The following is a 7,108-nucleotide window of genomic DNA, read 5'->3' as shown; positions in this document are numbered from 1 at the left end:
TCGCACCTTCCTCCAGCCTAATGTGATGCATGCAAAGATCAGGACGGATCACTTCCAATAGTCTTCCTTCATGCTCTTAGGTCAAGTTGCTGTTCAAAATTACTGAGAACGTCTCGTTCTCCTCCAGATATGCATACTTGAGGCCAGGTGGGAGGGTCTTCAATTCTTTCTTGGGTTGTACTTGTTTCCTGGGGCAAGGGATTCTTTTCTATCGCTTCTATCATCAATCCTTCGGACCTCGGAGCATTTTCCACACTAGCTACTTGGGCTGATTCCCTTGACCTGGGATAATCCAGACTCTTACAAAACTTTACAATCACTTCGGCCAGTTCCTCATCTGTTAACTCAAGAGTGTGCATGGCTTCACACCAACCTGCTACCTCTCTGTCAATAGAGTGACTTAACTCTGAATTGCCCATCTGTTCCGGCATTAATTCAGTCTCAAGATATTCCTGGACCAGGAGGTTAATGTTACTTTTTCCTCTCTTATACTTTACTCTCTCCACTTTAACTCAATACATATCAATTTTTTTAATTCCCGTGTCTAAAAGAAATCCATCACTTGTAGTGGGACTGAGAGAGTAGAAAATAAACAAAGATAAATAAAATAATAGATAAATACTCCTCCTATGACTAAGAGGCCATCCTCTAAAAAGGCCACAACATAAGTAGTTGAACTAAACTTCATTTCTGAACACCGCAAAAGTACAGAGCAAAGCCTTATCTATAACACCTAGATAAAAGACTCCAACTTCAATAAAACTAAAAGCTAAATACTACTATTTAACTCTAGGATATAAGCTTATCTCTAACAAACTAATAGTAACAATTACATAAGTAATGCTATCTCCGCTAGCTCGGGTTTTAAGAAATGTAAAGAAAAGTGATTGGATAAAATTACTGGAATGTGGGTCATACTTTTATATATTAGTTTTATAATTAAATATGAGTTGAATGTGGAGTCCATTTACCAAATTTAGTTAAAGATAAATGAGACGTGTATTTGTGGACTGACCGAAAAGGAAATATGAGACAAGTAATTGTGGATAGAAGGAGTACTTGATTTCCTTCTTTTGCATGAATTAGATTCATTGTCAGGGGTTTTGAAGGATGGATGTAGAAGGTCTTAATCTTATTATCGTCATTGTCTTAAATTAAGAATCTTATTATTGTCTCAATCTTATTATTATCACTGAATCTTGTACTCCCTCCCTCTCATTAAAATAGAGACATTTGGAATGGCACGGATTTTAATGCATAATTGGTAAAGTATGAGAGAGATAGAAAGGAAAAGTTATTGGAGTATGTTAGTGAAGAATGGGATCCACCTCATAAGAGAGAGAGAAGTTACCAAAAATAGAAGTGGATAGGACTGACCAAAATGGAAATAGTGTCTATTTTATGGGATGGAGGGAGTATTTGAGTTATTCAGCAAATATTTCATAATCATAACATGATATCAGTCCAGCAGATCCAGTTTATGACCTGTGGCCATTGCTCTCTGTATTAGTGGTAGGTATTGAAAGTTTAGCATTTTCAAACAATGTGCCTACTTATTACTTTGTTTGGCAGAATGCTACCAAGTGTCTTATCAGAGTTTTCCAGCAGATTGGCCCAGATTCAACTGCATTGTATGTTCTGCCAAAACTAAAGGAGTTATTCGACGAGTTTGCTTTTTCTCAGAAGAACACATATTCTGTTAATTTGACTGGGAACATGTCAGGGTCTAAAGTGAAAGTGGGTGAGGAAGATTGCATTGAAAACCGAATGGACTTGGTGTGAGTCTCTGTCTCCTTCTAATAAATTGTTGATTAAAGATGCCGATGCTGTAAGCTTAGATACAAGTATAAGAAAGTGACTCTCGGCAGGTTACTTTTATATCCTCAATTTGCTTCTCTACTTAGAATAGAGAGACTCCGCCAGTGCTGTGCTACATGGTTGCTCATTGAGCAGTTCCTTTTACGACATCATAATTGGAGGGTATGATATTTTTTTCTTACTACTTTTGTTCAGTATACTATAATATAATCTAAATTTTTTAGCCATTGCCCGAAAATACTGTGTGCCCAAGCTGAAGAGGGAATTTTAACTTATAGTAATCTATTTGTTCAAAGTAGAGCAACTAACCACTAAACCAGTATGGTAATTCTTCAACAAACAGTGCCAGATTTTGAATAACTAATGCTACTAAATCAACTTCAGTTATTTGTACTTAGACCTTTGTATTTCAGTGGGAATGTGCAGGGAGATTGCCTATCGAAGTGTTCCAGATATCCCAAGTGGTAGAAGACTCTCTCAGAAGGGCTCAGCATCTGAAAATACATCTGCTAAACTCTTACTCAATGGGGTTGGATGGTCAAGACCACAATCACATGGTAAAAAGAGTACCAAAACCATCACACCGAGTAAAAGTATGTATGAGTTGTACCAGAATCCGGCTGAGAGGATTGGAACAACTTCAAGTTTAGGAGTGCAGGAACCTTGGTATTGGTTTCCTAGTCCTGCATCTAATTGGAATGGGCTTGATTTTGCAACTCGTGCTGGAGGTCTGAAGGTTGAACTTCCATGGAAAATCAGAGCATCTATCGTACAATCTGTTCGTGCACATCATGGAGCTCTGAGATCTTTTGTTGTTTGTCAGAATGAGTATACTGTTTTCACAGCAGGAGTTGGGCCAGGATTCAAGGGAAATATTCAGAAGTGGGATTTGTCAAGGGTGGACTACATGTCAAGCTATAATGGTCATGATGAGGTTTGTGTCAGTGATACCGATATGCATCTTAATAGTTTATTAGTTTTTCAGCTGTCATTAGTTTGTTAAAGATAAGTTTATCTCTTAGAGCTTTATTTGGATTAGGAGTCTTTGTTTGATTAGGAGTCTAGTATATATCTTTATAGTTTTATTGAAGTTGAACTCTTTTATAGAGTCTCTACAATAGGGCTTTGCTCAGAATTAAAGTTTGGTTCAACTATTTTTGCTGTGGCTTTTTCGGAGGATGGTCTCTTAGTCACAGGAGGAGTATTTAACCTTTACTATATTGATCTTATTTTTTTCGTTCCATGTCTTCTTCCTTGTTATCGTGTCACTTGTACAACATGCTTCGTATGATGAGATATTAGTGAATGCTTATGGTAAGCCCACCAATCACTCTGTGTCAAATGGTGTGGTGAACATACCTTGCGGGAGGGAGTATGTAGTATGTACCTTGCATGAGGTAGAACATTGACGGATCAGAGAAGGCGATTGAGGATCTGTACGCAGACGTGCGGGGAGACATCCAGATGGTGCTCACTATATGCAAGCGCATGCAGTGGCACCTTGCCACATGGTCTAACCATCCGCCCCACCATTGCTTGCGAAAGTAGCCCCTGCCCATGTCTTTTCCTATAGAGATTTCAACTTACAATGCAAAAAGTGAACTAGCCACTCTGTTGCAGTCATGCCCTCCGCCACCGCCACCACTACCACCTCAGCGCAGGAAATTCCATTACTTGTGGTTCAATCTCCTGACATTGCGCTAGCACCCCTGCAGTCCAACCCTCCTCAACCACCACCACCACAATTTGGGACAACACCTTAGATCTTGTCGCCACAGCCTGCCGCAATCGTGGTTAGTTTTGGTGCAATTGTGCCTCACTGTGCCACAACCACTACCCCAACCATAGACATTGTCGCTACCTCCATTCTATCCATTGTCTTCCATCCAACTGCCCACGCCCAAGGGGCTTTGGCTCATTGTGCAGTTTTTGTTCCTTGCTCTTTTGAAGTTTCAATGGATATAAACATTGATTCATGCTACCAAGCATGAGCCTCTTCGGTCAGTTTTCACTGCAGCCTTGAGGCAAGGCTGTTTCGACAGCAGGAGTAATGATACTGATATGAATCTTACTAATTTATGAGTTATTTAGATGCCATTAATTTTTATGCTAAGTTTATCACTTAGACATTTTTTTTGTTTTCGCGTCTTTGTTTGACCAGGAGCCTAGTATTTATCTTTTAGAGTTTTATTCAAGTTGCAATCTTTTATAGTCTTATAAGGCTTTGTTCCCTAGTTTTGCATTATTCAGAAATAAGGTTTGGTTCAACTATTTTTTTGTGGCCTTTTCGAGGAGTATATATCTTTTATTATATTATTTGTTTATGTTTCGTTCAACCTCTTCTTCGTTGTTATCATATCAATTTTGCGATGTGCTATTAGAAATGGGCCACTCACCCCTTAAAAGGCCTTATAAGGGAGAGGGTTATCCATACTTATATACAGGAGCTAGGATCGTTACCAAGTCGATAAGGGACAAGATATTAGGAATTTTAACAGTTACTTTTTTGTGTTATAACTTGATATCTAGACAACAACTAAGAGGTCAACCATTATGCAACATGAATGCAGCATTAACTTCTTCAATCTGTGTATTCAAAAGTTTCCCTTTCTACTTTCTTTTCCTTATTCAAGCCTTTAAAATAAATAACCTGAAATCTGTAGTGTAAATTATTTTGAAGTAAACACAACCAATCCCTAAACCCTGAACTATTGAAAATTCGCATCCTTTCCACAGTAACCGGTTTATAAAAGACAATTGAACTACATGCTCCCAGATTCCATCTAGTTCCAATTTTCTCTGCCTGGATGAGATATGGTGTGTGCATTTTCTGTTTATCCTGCTTCCTTTTTCCAGATGGTTCTGTTGTCAAATTATGTGTAAAATTGCCATATGTCTATTTTGGATTGCATTGTCGTTTACCTGTAGAGTTAATATTAACTATTCTTGGTAGGATATGTTCTTTGTTGTGAATTTTGCTTAAGATTCTACACATTATTTAATGCATAATGGTTGGAATGATGGTTGATATTTGCATGGACTGTTACAGAGTTGCTTCATCTAATAAACTCCTTTAGCTTTGGTGACCCATGTGAATCCTAAAAAGACACTTGCTAGCTGGAAATTCTTATGCCTCTGTTACTGCCTGATTCCTTTGACAGGTTGTAAATGACATTTTTGATTTGGCATCCTCTGGACGTGTAGCTTCTTGTGATGGAATAGTGCATATATGGAATGGACAGACTGGAAGACTGATTTCCATGTTCTCTGAACGGTCTTTGGCATCCTCGACACAATTGGCAGAAACATATGAAGATAACATGCTTCATTTTAATCCATTACCAAGTGGAATGCTAAGTAGTGCTTTTCACGTGAATTCTTACACTACTATGGACTTTCTGGGGTTCTGTGATAGACTTATTGTGGGTACTGGAAATGGATCTCTAAGGTACTTGAATAATTTGACCACAAATTCACGTTGTATCCACCACATTCTTATCTAATTGACTATTTTGGGCACAGATTCATTGATGTCAATCAAGGTCAGAAACTTCATCTATGGAGAAGTGAATCTGTTGATTCTGGTTTCCCTCCCCTTATATCATCCATTTGCTCATCTAGCTCTAATAGAATGTCTCCCGAGGAAAGTATGGCATTTCCGTCGTGGATTGCGGCTGCGTCCAGCACTGGGCAATGTAGGTTGTTTGACTTGAGAAGTGGAAAGATTATTTCTTCATGGCAGGCTCATGATGGATATGTGACAGAGGTATGGACTGGTATGAGTATCCAAATGCTTAAAAGATAATAGTGTTTTGACATGAGATTTTGAATTGTTGCAGTTGGCTGCAACTGCAGATTATCAGCTTGTTTCTAGTTCTCGAATATGGGATTTGAGAAGGTAATCCTTGAGCTTAAGTAATTGTGTTGCTTACAGTAAGATGTTGTTTGCTTAGGGGTATAGCTAATGTATGTTGATAGGAATTGGAGCGCGGAACAGAGAGTAAAACTCTCTGGTCGGAACATAAAATTTCTGGCAGCACTGCGCATTTCATTTGAAAAATTCACCGTAAATTCATCCAATGCCCAAAAAGGCTAAAAATTTTACACGACTCAGAAGGCACTTCATATATTCATATAGTTAATCACATCAAACGGAGGTCATTTGGTTGGTCAAACAGAATACGAAACTTTCTTGGCGAGAACACAAGTTTCTGGCAGAATTGCGCAGTCAACTTAAAAAATTTATTAAAAATTCATTTTTAGACCAAATGGGCTGAAATTCACACGAGAGACAGAAAACACCTTGAAATTCACTCAGTAAAAATTTCATATCAAACTTCGATCGTTTGATAGGTCAATCACACATCAGAAGCCACTGTTCGAACGTCACAGATTTCAGGCTCATAATTTCGAATTTAGGGTTTCTTCTTCAATCAAACAAATACCAATTTTTCATGCTTATAACACACAATCATGCTTAAAAGTTCCTCATAATCATGTTTGCATATAAACCCACATCATTCACCAAAGATTCAAATCAAACTTCACATAAACTTAATCAAAAACGCATAACTATCAAAGTTCTCATGCAATCACACTTTCCCACCGATTCATTTTGCGATCTATCAATCCTACACCCTCTATATGCATGTAGGATTCAAGATTAAAGTTTCAATGAAGGAGATGAGAAGAAAACTTAGTTATACCTTCTTGAATCAAGAAAACGAACGGTAGAAACAAGAATGGAGGCGATTCATCGGAGACTCTTGAAAATAAACTCCAACGGATGCAAGAACAAGGATGAATGGAGGATTTTTGGAGAGAATATGGAGAGGGAGAGGAGAGGCACGAAATTTATGAGGGAGATGGGGGCTAGGGTTTAGTTTAGGTGAATATATAGTCCTAGGTTTAATCCCATTAATTAATTAATTAATTGTGGAGGAATAAAATAGAGGCCAATAAATAAAATCCCACAATTAAAAGGAAGGCAAGTATTTCGAAAATTATGGCTAGAAATTCAATAAGGAATTTATTTGGTATTTACTTGGAGAGAAATAGATTCACAATTTAGGAAATAAAACGATGAATATTACATAAACAAGAGAACAAAATAAATTAAATCTCCAAGTAGGAAATAATGAGGGAGGGGCAAAAATCTTGATGGTGTGCACAAGGAAATTATTTAAATCCTCAATTAAATAGAATATGATTTAAATTTGGTAATTTCTTTATAGGAAAAGACTCCCACAAAATAGGCAACAATTAAATAAGTTTTTCACAAGGAAGTTAA

General features: G+C 37.6%; 1 long non-coding RNA gene across 1 annotated transcript; it reads left to right on the top strand.

The window, feature by feature from the left end:
* Nucleotides 1-5,473: 5,473 nt before the first annotated feature.
* Nucleotides 5,474-5,817, top strand: LOC121768509. Its single transcript, XR_006043383.1, has 3 exons — nucleotides 5,474-5,584; nucleotides 5,658-5,716; nucleotides 5,797-5,817. It is a non-coding gene; the product is annotated as an uncharacterized LOC121768509 (long non-coding RNA).
* Nucleotides 5,818-7,108: the final 1,291 nt, after the last annotated feature.

Source organism: Salvia splendens, chromosome 15 (genome assembly GCF_004379255.2).
Source record: "Salvia splendens isolate huo1 chromosome 15, SspV2, whole genome shotgun sequence".
Lineage (NCBI taxonomy): Eukaryota > Viridiplantae > Streptophyta > Magnoliopsida > Lamiales > Lamiaceae > Salvia > Salvia splendens.
This window is presented reverse-complemented; position numbering and strand designations above follow the sequence as displayed.